Source organism: Myotis brandtii, unplaced genomic scaffold, assembly GCF_000412655.1.
Source record: "Myotis brandtii unplaced genomic scaffold, ASM41265v1 scaffold116, whole genome shotgun sequence".
NCBI lineage: Eukaryota > Metazoa > Chordata > Mammalia > Chiroptera > Vespertilionidae > Myotis > Myotis brandtii.
In genome coordinates, this window is record NW_005354010.1 from 433522 (window position 1) to 445986 (window position 12465).

Sequence of the window (12465 nt, forward strand, 5' to 3'; positions counted from 1 at the left end):
ATAGTTTTAAATCAAGTTACCATTTTTACCACCTGTATCTTAATTTGTAATTCTGATGTAACATTGTGTGAAGTACAAAATTATTGGCGGTTTCAGATTTGAAGTATCCAAGGTCCTCTATATAAGGTTTGTGATATTAAAACCACCTGTTTTCTGTTGCAATCGGATGGTATCCCAGGCTGTCATTGCATACAGAGGTGGGGGTGGAAGGGGTTATATAAAGAATCCCAGTGAGCTCAGAAAGCTAATATGGTAAGGAATCCTTCAACATAATTCCCCCAAATATATTTTTCCTAAGAGTATACATTTCACTTTTCCTCAAAAAGCAAACATATTTCCAACATCTTCTATAGATTTGATATTATGATCTGAAAATTATCCTTACTCAGAAGACATTTGATTTTGATCATGATTAAATGACAATATAGGAAAGTATTTCTAAATAAATAATAGCAAATAATTTATCCATTAACTATACTACCATTAGCCCCCAAAAAGCAAGAATGAGAAAGAGGTAAATAAAATACTGCTAGTTAAGACTTCAACCTTTTGGAATCTCATCACAGTTTCTATACAACATTTAATTTTCTCATTACCTTGTTGGACACATAATTTGAATTAACTTATAATATAAAAATAAATAAGATTTTTAATTGTTCCAATTTAGTTTGTATGGTGTTATTTTAGGATCACAACATAGGCAATTAACATAACCCTACACTTTTCTATGCAATATTACTATAAATTCCATATTATCAACCTATCTATAATCCATCCTCTCCAGTTTTACCTAATTTTAAAATGTTAGAAATGCAATGAAAAATTAATGACAATGGAAAGTGAATTGTGAATCACAGGACAATAAAACACTCATAAAGGATTTTGTAAGCAAGTCAGCTAACCTGATCCCTTACACTAGTACGGCTTTATACTAACTGCTTCTTAACTGTTAAAAGTAACAATTATTTTAACATTAAATAAAATTCAGTCCTAAATTATACTTTGAGCTTAGCTTTAACTTAGACTCACATGATTTCTACAAGTTCTTATCCATAATTTTATAAGAAAACATTAGATTTTATTGTTTCTCTAACGAGCCCAATGAAAAGATTATCAGTCACCAAGTTAATACATGTGCTCCCTGACCTCAGAGGTATCAAGAGACATGAGAAGCTAGAAATAAATGTGGTGACTAGAACTACTCTAATAAGACCCCTCTGTTAGAAGTATGACCTTACTGATTGGGGTATTGTTCAAAGGGTCCAAAAATGACTTCAAAAGAGAATCGAAAAACCATTTGTTACTCCTCTTATCACAAATTTCTTTATTGTGGTGGATATCAACTTCTCAGATCTTCAAAAACTACAAAGTATTCTTGAACATTGCACTACATTTGTTTCACTGGAAAATAATCAGAACATGACTGTGTGTCCCAGAATGGCATTGACTGTTTCCTAACCATTTTTTCTCTGGCCCTCACCATGCTGCCTAGAACATAGTAAAATTAACATAAACATTAGTGGAATGAAAAAGGAATGCTTTCCTTCTTCTTCTTTTTTTTTTTTTTTTACTTTACACGCATATTCACACTTTAATTTGAAATATAAAGCAATTGCTTGACAGATAATAATTTAAAAATGCTTACTCTTCACTTGTGTAAAAAATAAAGAAAATACTGCAATCCATATTATAGTTATGTGTCTTTTATATCATACTTAAGGCCAAGCATATTTATTTAATGTTGACCTTTGAAATCCACTGAGCTATCAATAACTTTCTTTCTGGGTAATTGTAGCTACTAATTTTAAAAAAAGGTTTCATCACATCAATCATAGCTAATAGCACACCTGATTGATGGGAAATGCTTTGCTAAAAATGTTGTTGTGCAATTCATTTGATTGGGCTAATTATCCTTATTTTCCTTGACCACTTCCATGTTAATTCTCACCTAATGGTAATGACAATTACTGGTGAGGAATGGCTTAGCAGTTGGATCCTTTGCCTGCCTCAGCCAGTAGAACGCTGGCGATTTCAGCACATGGTTCAGTTTGTTGCACCAATGAAATCTGTACCACAATTATTCCCTTGCTTTTAATGATGGGGTGGCCCAAAATCAGCAAGAGAAGGTTTCCACATGACACCCAGGTTAAAGTGCTAACAGATTGCAGTTCCTGTGCTTATTTTTGGTGCAGAGTAGATGAAAGAGAGCATCCAGCAAAACAATGCCAAGAATTGAGGACTTCGGCCAAATGTGCTACTTTCTGGCATTTCTTAAGTCCCACCCTTAACATTTGTTTTTTGACCTGACCTCCAGGCCCAGGGCTGAGGTGCCAGCAGTTCAGTAGTGGAGAGGGTCTGCTCTCCTCACGGGTCTCGCTGGGAGAGGCGTTCATTCAAGAGTTCTGAGAACAAGAGCCTTTTCATAACCTCAATTACCACAGGGTCAATCTGCACCCGAGTGTTTTCCAGAGGTACTTGGCTTGCCTGGCAAGCAGCTGTGGCTCTCCCTGCAACCAAGTTAAACTGTCATCAGTGTCTGTCTCTTAATGACAGCAGCAGCGGAGGATATTTTCTGATAATTGGCTTTTTGAGCAACCAGACCCGGGATCTGACTCTTGAACAAATAAAGCCTTGTCAGGATTAAGCCCCCATTAGTAATTCCGAAGAAATTTCTGTCAAGTTTGTGTGTGTGGTTTTGATATAACAAAAGAACATTAATTTCCTGACTACACGATCTCATATGCTTTAACTTCATTCACATATTTTACTTTTAAAAAAGGTGTATTACATTTTTCCAATAAATATATTTATGGCCTGCCGTGAGATTCATGCATAAGAATTGAAAATTACCATGACGCTGATGAATTCTGTCAACTGATTGAGCATCTCTCTATCCCTTCAATGCTCATGCATTCAAAGAGGTCTAGGTGCAGGTCAAAACACGGTATGGAAGGGCATTAGGATGAAATGAATCAAGTTATCCACTTAGATTAAAAACAACGTTCAGCTTGGCAAAACCCAATTTCGAATGTCTCAAATCAAAAGTGAAAACTCAACCAAATGGTTTAACTTAAAGTCTACTATACAGCCTTATTAAGGTACTAAATGTGTTGTAGTCACATCCATTTGAATGTTTATGATATATTATAAACATACATGTTTTATGCATTATGAAAACCTCCTTTGATCTCTCCTGAAAACCACAAAAACTTACTGAAGATTGTTTTAGCTTGAAAGTTTCTTGGAGAAAATCCATTTAGGCACACAGAAAATTACATGCTATCATTTTGAGAGAATTTATTCTGAAAAAGAGAGTTTTGTCTAAAATAGTTTGGGAATTTAAGTAGGGACTTGTAATGTGATTGTTGCTAATAACCGTGTGTGTGTCAGTCATATGAAATGTTTAGCAATGTTTTTTGCTTAATATTTAAAACTTATTCCAGTAGTAACACAAAATACTGATTTTTTTTTTTAGTGTGCTGGCTTTTACACATATTGACATTTTAAGTACTTTTTCATTTATAAAATTTCCCAAAGTTTTAATTTTTTCTTTCAGTTATGTGTTCTTATTGGTGACCTCTGCAAAAGCTAGGCTTCCACGCATGGCCTGAAGGGCCACTTTGTGCTGTACTATGTCCCTGGTGCCTAGAATAATGCCTGGCACATTCAGACACTCAAATGACATTTGCTAAATATGAATCTCTAACCATTTGAATTAACAAAACAATCACAAGGGTACTGGCCCATATTAACATCAATGAAAAGGCTGAGATACTCTTGGGAATACTTCAGAAAAATTATAATACAATTAACCTTATAATTCCATAAAATTTATAGTGTAGGATTCAAATAATCTGTCTTTCTAGGTTTATGTTAATTTACGCATTTATATAAAAAATATTCTGAGAAGACAAGAAAAATTGTGTAGGCACAAATTTCAACAAGTTTTTTTTTTTGGTTTTTATTTTTTGCTTTTCAGCTGCATAAATAAATGTTTGGTGGGAAATGAATGCATATGCCAGTTAATTTGAGTATCAATTCATTTCATGTAAACAAACTTTTATCTCAATGGTAGATTATGGTTGGATATATATCTGTATGAAGAGCAGAACGCATACTAGGACCTTTCCACAGTAGAACCTTAGCAACTATCATTTAATTGATATATGTAATCATATAACATTTGTGTTCAAAAAGAAAACAAAATTGAGTTTTTTATATAATAGTTACCATCATAGGGGATATTTAATTTAATCCCCACAACCATCCATGAGGGATGAGTTGAGAAAGAACACTCACGCTTATTGATCACATTATAACAGTAAGCACATTGTTCTAGAAATTATATATACTTATGTATGTAGAGGGAGGGAGGCAGAACAGAGAAGGAAGGAAACAAAAAGGGAGGGGGAAGGAAGGGAAAGAAGGAGAACAAAGAGGGTGGGAGAAAAAAAGTGGGGGGGTGGAAACAGGGAGGAAAGGAGAAAAAAAGAGGAAGGGAAGGAGCAGAAGGAGAGGGATAAATAGAAGGAGAGGAGATGGATAAAGTGTTTGAAGTTTCCTTACTAACTACAAGTGTATTTTCAAAATAGGAGTAAAGAGCCAAAACTGGTTTGGCTCAGTGGATAGAGCGTCAGCCTGCAGACTGAAGGGTCCCGGGTTCGATTCCGGTCAAGGGCATGTACCTTGGTTGCAGGCACATCCCCAGTAGGGGGTGTGCAGGAGGCGGCTGATCGATGTTTCTCTCTCATCGATGTTTCTAACTCTCTATCTCTCTCCCTTCCTCTCTGTAGAAATCAATAAAATATATTTTTTAAAAAAATAGGACTAAAGAGATAAGGGATGGCTTTGACCTTCTGTAGTCTAAGTTTCAATACTGAGCATAAAGTGGTGAATTCAGATGACATACCCCAGCAAAGATTGCTGAAGCAGCTGGGAGTGAAGGAGTGAAAGGAGTGTTAGCTATATTACCAGGACCACACCCGAATTCTGAGGCTGTCTCCTTTGTCAGCCAGTGGTGGCACAGACTATAGGACAGGGATTCATTCTGAGCGCATGGTGCTCTGGACTCACAACAATACTGTAGGCTAAACATCAGAGTCTTTATTTTGCACATGAGAAAACTGAAGTTCCACAAAAGTAACACCACACCTAGTTCATGATCTACCGATGTACAAACTATACATATTTATTACAAAATCTGAGGTCATAAGGAGTGTTGCCTAGTGGAGGCTCAGGTCACATGCATGTATATTGGCAGTTACTGTGCCCAGGAGAGGGCTTTAAAATGCAACTTAAATAAGCATATATTATGATGTTTATATTTGTTTTCTAATGCTGAGTAACATACTACCACACACTAAGTGATTATAACAGCAAACATTTATTATCTCATAGTTTTTGTAGGTCAGTGTCTAGGTATAGTTCAACTGATTTTCAGCCCAAGGCCTCATGAGCCTGCAATCAAGATGTCATTTGTGATTGTTATCTCATCTGAGACTTGGTGACTTGTTCTTAGCTCACTGGCAATTGAGAGAATTGAGTGTCTTTCGATTATAGGACTGAGGTCCTCCAATATTAGAGACTATTCACCCTTCTCTGTCATGTGTCTCTCTATATACCATGCTCTTTGCTTCTTGGAGGTTAGCAGGAAAGTGTATCTCATTTCTTTGGTCTCTGACCTCTTGAGCTTCTTTTGAAGGACTCACCTGATTAAGTCATACCCACCCAGAATAATATTTCTTTTGATTAGCATAAAGTTCACTCGCTGCACAAGGGCCTTAGTTACAGCTGCAAAATCCCTTCACCTTTGCCAGAGAAAGTACTATGATCAGGAAAGCAATATCTTACTCCCGTTTGCCATATTCTCTTGTTCGGAAGGAATTTAAATCTCCTGCCCACACTCAAAGAGGGGGCTAAGAAGAACATGACACATTGGGAGTTATCTTAGAATTCTACCTAGCACAAGGTATGCAATGGAAGCATTCTTAGTGCAGAATCCTTACCTTCTTGCAACAGCCTCAGCCACACTCCCATGTCACTGGCTTAGTCCATGGATACATTCGAGTTTGTAGAATACTTGTTATTACTTTAATATGATAAAAGTATAGCTAGGTACCTGACATTCTTAAAATTAATAGGTCTTGTAAAGAAGTGGTAATTTTTTTTAGAGAGAGTGGAAGGGAAGGGGAAAGATGAGAGAGAGAGAGAGAGAGAGAGAGAGAGAGAGAGAGATGTTAGAGAGACACATTGATTTGTTGCCTTCCTCAAATGCCCCAGACTCGGTCGGGGATGTAGCCTGCAACCTAGGTACATACCCTTTACCGGAATTGAACCCCGGACCCTTCAGTTCACGGGCAGACACTCTATCCACTGAGTCAAACCGGCTAGTGTGAAAAGTGGTAATTGTTGACCACATCTATAAAGAGTTGTTTATTCTTATCATTCTGATTTAGCAGTCAAACAGTAGCAATCTGGAAAGCAGAGAAAGGAAAAGTTTACTTTGTCTAAATGAATACTTACTTCACTTCTAATAGCTATATTTTGGATCTCAAAATATTCCAGAGATCAGGCAATTCTTTCTGAATACTTTCTACTAAAAAAGTGGATCATGCATCAACCACATCTCCTGGACACTTGTTTGAAATGGGGAATTGTGGGCTTCATGCCAGACCTACTGGTTCAGAATAGCTATTGTAACAAGATCCAGGTGATTTTTTGGCACATTATTGTTTGAGACGTGCTATCTGGAAAAGCTTACATTCATTTTACATATTACCTCTTGCATCTATGCCTTTGAATATTCTTTCATTCACTTGTTGATTTAACATAGACTATATAACAATGTTTTAAAGATCCTTTTAAGATATATAGTGATACCTACATAAATGGATTTAACTAAGTTTTGGAGTCATAGAAATGGGGAAAGGAGAACAGAGAGATGACTGCTTTTCTTGTTTCCTTTTCCCCCTCCATCCTTCTGTTTTGATCTTGGCACTCAGAAGCCAGGGACCTCATTTCCTCCTTCTACTCCAAACAGAGAGAGATAAACTTTAGATTAAGCAATAAAGTCAAACTGAAAAGGCCAAAGTAGCCAGATGAGAATGGGAATAACTGAAGAATATTTTCACCTTGCCAAACTAGTCTTTTTAACTTCATTAAAAGATACAGAAGAAATCATAAGACAGCATAATACCATATATCGCCTTTACCATTACAAGGAAGTCTATACCACACAGGACTCAGCAAAACCTGAGTCATCTGTGATGTGGCACACTGCAATTATTTGAAGTGAGAATTCAAAAGACATTTTTGCATTAAGAAATTCCTCTAAAACTATAGAAAATTATATAAATGCACTAAAGATTCAGCCTATGGTCTTATGAACCATCAAACTCAATTAAAAATCTATAATAATAAAAGTGTAATATGCTAATTAGACCAGACAGCTGAACGACCTTCTGGAGGTCATTCTGGACGTCCTTCCTGACGAAGCTGTGGTGGTAGGGGCTGAGGCAGAGGTAGTTAGGGACAATCAGGCAAGCAGGCGAGCAGTTAGGGGTGATCAGGCAGGCAGGCAGAGTGGTGAGGTGTGATCAGGCAGGAAGGCAAGTGGTTAGGGGCAATCAGGCAGGCATGCAGAGGGGGTTAGGGGGAATCAGGCAGGCAGGAGAGCAGTTAAGGGTGGTCAAGCAGGCAGGCAGAGTGGTTAGAGGTGATCAGGCAGGCAGGCAAGCAGTTAGGGGCCATCAGGCAGGCAGGCGAGTGGGTAGGAGCGATCAGGCAGGCAGGCAAGTGGTTAGGAGCAATCAGGCAGGCAGGCAAGCAGTTAGGGGTGATAAGGCAGGCAGGCAGAGTGGTTAGGTGTGATCAGGCAGGAAGGCAATCAGGCAGGCAGGCAGAGAGGGTTAGGGGTAATCAGGCAGTCAGGTGAACAGTTAGGGTCCGAAACCAGCAGTCAGACATCCCCCGAGGGGTCCTGGATTGTGAGAGGGGTCAGGTCGGGCTGAGGGACCCCCCCCCCCATGCACAAATTTCATGCACCGGGCCTCTAGTTGAACAATAAAATAAGATAGAAGGAGAAAAGTTTAGTTTAAAATAGTTTCTTTCCACATTTGATATTTGCCAAAGAAATAATGACTTTTGCTTTAATATCTTTACAGTGAATTACTATATTCAAAAGTACAGAGTTCAACACCATTTATTTTTACTTTTATATTCTGGAAGATAACAATTCTCAAAATCACCTATGTTCTGCAAAACCCACTTGGTTTCATCAGGAATCCTCAATTATCTGCTTTGCTTCAAGCTAACCCATATTGTAAAGTTACAACAGAGTTAGAAATCTACCACTGATTGGCTATGTTCTTAGGCAAACTACTCAAACTACTTCAGCTTTAGTTTCATGATTTCATGGGGTAAAATATTAGCAAATCCTTACATAGTTATGATAATAAAAGAAATATTATAATGTAAAGCAATTAGTACAACATCTAAAAATACTAAATGCTCAAATCTAGCTGTTGTAATTGTTATAGACTTATGAATGCATGCCTCAAAGCCATATTTTCTATTACTTTTAAGATATTTAAAAACACGAGCAGTCAAAGCTCCTCCTTCTTTATTAATAGTTGTGATAATATTTCAGTTTAAAACTATGATGCATATTATCAAATATCCTGGTGTTGATATATTGAATGGCACTCATTCAATTCCTACTTTCACATTTTTTGTGTTGACTAAGGTTGAAGTCACCACCTGGGTAATTATCTTACTCCATATAGTATCATTTTTTAATTTCACTTTATTAAGAAATTTTAAAAAGAAAAGTAAAAACAAATGGTATAGTGAGTTATAGTTATTTTGTGAGCAGTGAGCAAAAATTGCTATAAATAACTTATAGAAATAATTATGGTGTTACCAGTGATTTTCACGTCCCTATTCCTGTCTAAAATGTATAAACAAATTTAGTTTTTCTAAATTAGTTTGGTCTGGTTTTGAACAAATGTTGGTCTGGTCCAAAAGTTGTTTATTGTATATAAACACAGTTCAAGGAAGTGTATTAGACATCTAGACATGATTTCTGCTCTAAGATATGTAATGTCCAAAGAAGATCACGTTAACCCACATCAAATGATGGGGAGTCCATGATAGAATAGCTTTAAAATACAAGTTTTCATAAGCCACATCATTGTGTGCAAAGTCTTATGAAGTAGACAGACAAATCTGTGGAAGCACAGAAATGAAAATCAATAGGTGGGATGATCCTGCAAGCTGTTTTTCATTTACTTGTCTACTCACTTATCAAGTGTGCGTGTGTCCCCTGTTAACTATTTTAGAAGTTTCTTGCATGCTTGTCGAAGTAAAGGAGAAGAGGAGAGTGGAACTCATTTGTTAGGGCCTGGATATCAGAAGCAAATACAATGAGAAAGGCTAGAATGTATTTTGTTCTTTATTATAGGGGAGACTTGACTGAATAGTGTAGAGAATGAGTACTGGAAACTTGTACTGAATCCTCTACTGTATGTGCCACCTTATAATCACTTGTATATCCTCTACTAGCAACCGGTGCCTGGGAAGCACACTCCATCCACATGCCACCTTCCCAACTCTGCGCTTGCTCCACAGACTGACCAGAGGTAGTTGCCAAATCCCATTTGAGGAGATGCAGAGGCTGTAGCGAGTTACCGGAAGTGTTGGCTCTGTAGAATCATACTGACTTGATGCTGGTGGCCATGCTTTGCCATTCTCCAGCAGAGGGTATCAAAAGCAGATGGGAGAGGAGGGTATGTCGCTTCTGAAACACAAGAATTTAATTCCCCAGCTGCTTCCCAGCAACGTTCTTTCTGAGCATGTTGTTTAGATCTTGTGTTCATCACAGGGTTATTGCACTATGAAAATAGTTATATTCACCACCCTTGCTTGGAATTTCTCAAGTGGTTTTCTGGTTTTTATAACCAAAGAATCTTGACTAGCATTGATATGTAGGATGAAGCCAAGTCATGGTGAGTCCTTAAAGCCAACCAAAGAAATTGTGTTTAGGTATAATAGGAAATGACACCATCAAAGCCTTGGAATAAGGACCTGAAGTGATCAAAGTGGTTTTAAAAAAGAGGGATTTGGCAGCAGTATTCAGGATTGATTAGATGATCCTGGAATCATGTAAACCAGCTCAGGGTTTCATACAGTATGTAGAGAAACAGATCTGTAAATGGTACATATATCCAAATAAAATTGATCCTTACTACCACAGAAGTAATGGCTACCATACCATGAAAATTTATTAAGCATCAAACACTGTACTTACTAAGAAATTTATGTATATTATTGAATTACATTTTTACACTGAACATTATCCTTTTTAAAATTATTTTTTAAATTTATCTTTATTGTGGAAAGTAGTACAGATATTTCCCATTTCCCCTCTCATTGACCCTGTCTAGTCCATCCTGCTCCCTTCCCCTCCTAGACCTTCCCTGCACTATTGTCTGTCCCTATGCATTTACGTTCATTGGTTAATCTATTCCGGATCTGTCACTACCATTTCATATTAGAACAATTAAATAATTTTAGCAAAAGTAAACATCCTGCTTAGTGGTTTAGCTAAATTTGAGCCCAGTTTTGTCTGAAACAAAGTATCATCATGCCCTTTTGATTTCTAATATTTTAATAGCGTGGACATTATGGTGCATACATCTTGTATCATATCACATGCTAGGACCTGAGTTAGACATTAGGCATCTAAAAGTGAATAATCCCAGTTCTCTGAGACATTCAAACAACTGTGATATTTTTTCACAGAGCATTGCCCCATTTTTTTGTGTGTGTAAAATTTTGCAGACATTTAAAGTAAAGGAATAGGTTGTCTTTTGATAATTGTCTCAAAGAACTCCAAGTGTAGTTATCACACATAATTATCACATTTTCAAAGGTGAGCAGCATTTATAAAGAGAAACACTTAAATACCTTATTTAAAAGGGGTTCTTGAAATATTAGCAAGGCCACAGAGTGAACCAACATTGCAGTAGAGCAGATGATCAAACAGATGAAGTGAGGTTTTCAGTTCTGGAGAGGTGGCAAATCTACAATCACTGCTTGAATTCTCTCTGGGACAGTCACACAGGTGAGAAATGACAGGAACAAGTCTCAAAATCTATCATGAATTTTTATGAAAAAGCCCTTAGAAGTCAAAGGTGATATGGATCTAGAGTGTGGTATGGGGGAAAGGGGGCACATATGTTATCTAGCCCTGTCACCTCCAAGGCAGAAATATGGTGGTCCAGGCTAAAAAGAGATTGCATGACAAATTGGTATGGAAACCCTTTTGGATGGGAAACAGATGGTGAGGGGAGGGGAGATATTATGCATCATCTTCCATTTTAAAATAAAACTTTATTGTTGAAATTATTACATATGTCCCTCTTTTCCCCCCATTGACCTCTTCTAGCCTGCTCCCCCCCTGCCCCAGGCCTTCACCACCCTATTGTCTGGGTCCATGGGTTATGCAACCAAACTTTTTGGTTGATCTCTTCCCACCTACCCATCCACCCCTTCCCTCTGAGATTCCACAGTCTGTTTAACTGTAAGAGGCATCTCTTTAAAATGAGATGTTTCTCAAGAGACTGTGTCAGCCCATATATGTGTATGTGGGGAGAGAGGACAGTGAATAGCTGAGTCGATGATGTCAAACCAGAAGCTCTCTTTTACAGAGAACAGTTCCACTTCTTATCTAACCAGAGTCTCTACCCAGGTTCTGAGATTTGATCATAACTACAGGTACCCCAAACCAGAAGTGGCAGTGGATAATCCAAAAGAATATGAGTATAAAAGAAAAAAAATTATTGAGATAATTATGGAATATAGGTAACATAAAAGAGAAACCAAAATTAGATATCTACACTAATAAAAGACAAAGATGCTAATTGACCATACCTTTGCTATGCCCTAAGCCATGCCCACCAGCCAATCAGAGTGACTATATGCAAATTAACCCAACCAAGATGCCAGCTGACAGCCACGGAGCTGGAGCAAACAGGAGGCTTGGTTTCCCAGGCGATGGAGAAAGCCAAGTTTCCTGCCAGCCCTGAGTCGGCAGTGGCCTCTGCTCATTGCAACTAAGTTTCAATTATAGAACACAAATAAATCCCAGATACCTGCTTCCAGCCAGCCTCCACTGGGAGCTTGGGTGGCTGGGGTTTGTGACCAGACTGCAAACGGCCTTCAGCTCCTCACCCAGACTGGCCAGGCACTCCAGCAGGACCCTTCCCACCCTGAAGGGGCTGTGGCCAGCCTGAAAACAGCCATCAGCCCCTCACGCAGGGTGGCCAGGCACTCCTATATAATAAAAGGGTAATATGTAAATTGACCCTAACAGCAGAATGACTGGGAATGACTGGTCACTATGACTCACACTGACCACCAGGAGGCAGATGCTCAATGCAGGAGCTGCCCCCTGGTGGTCAGTGC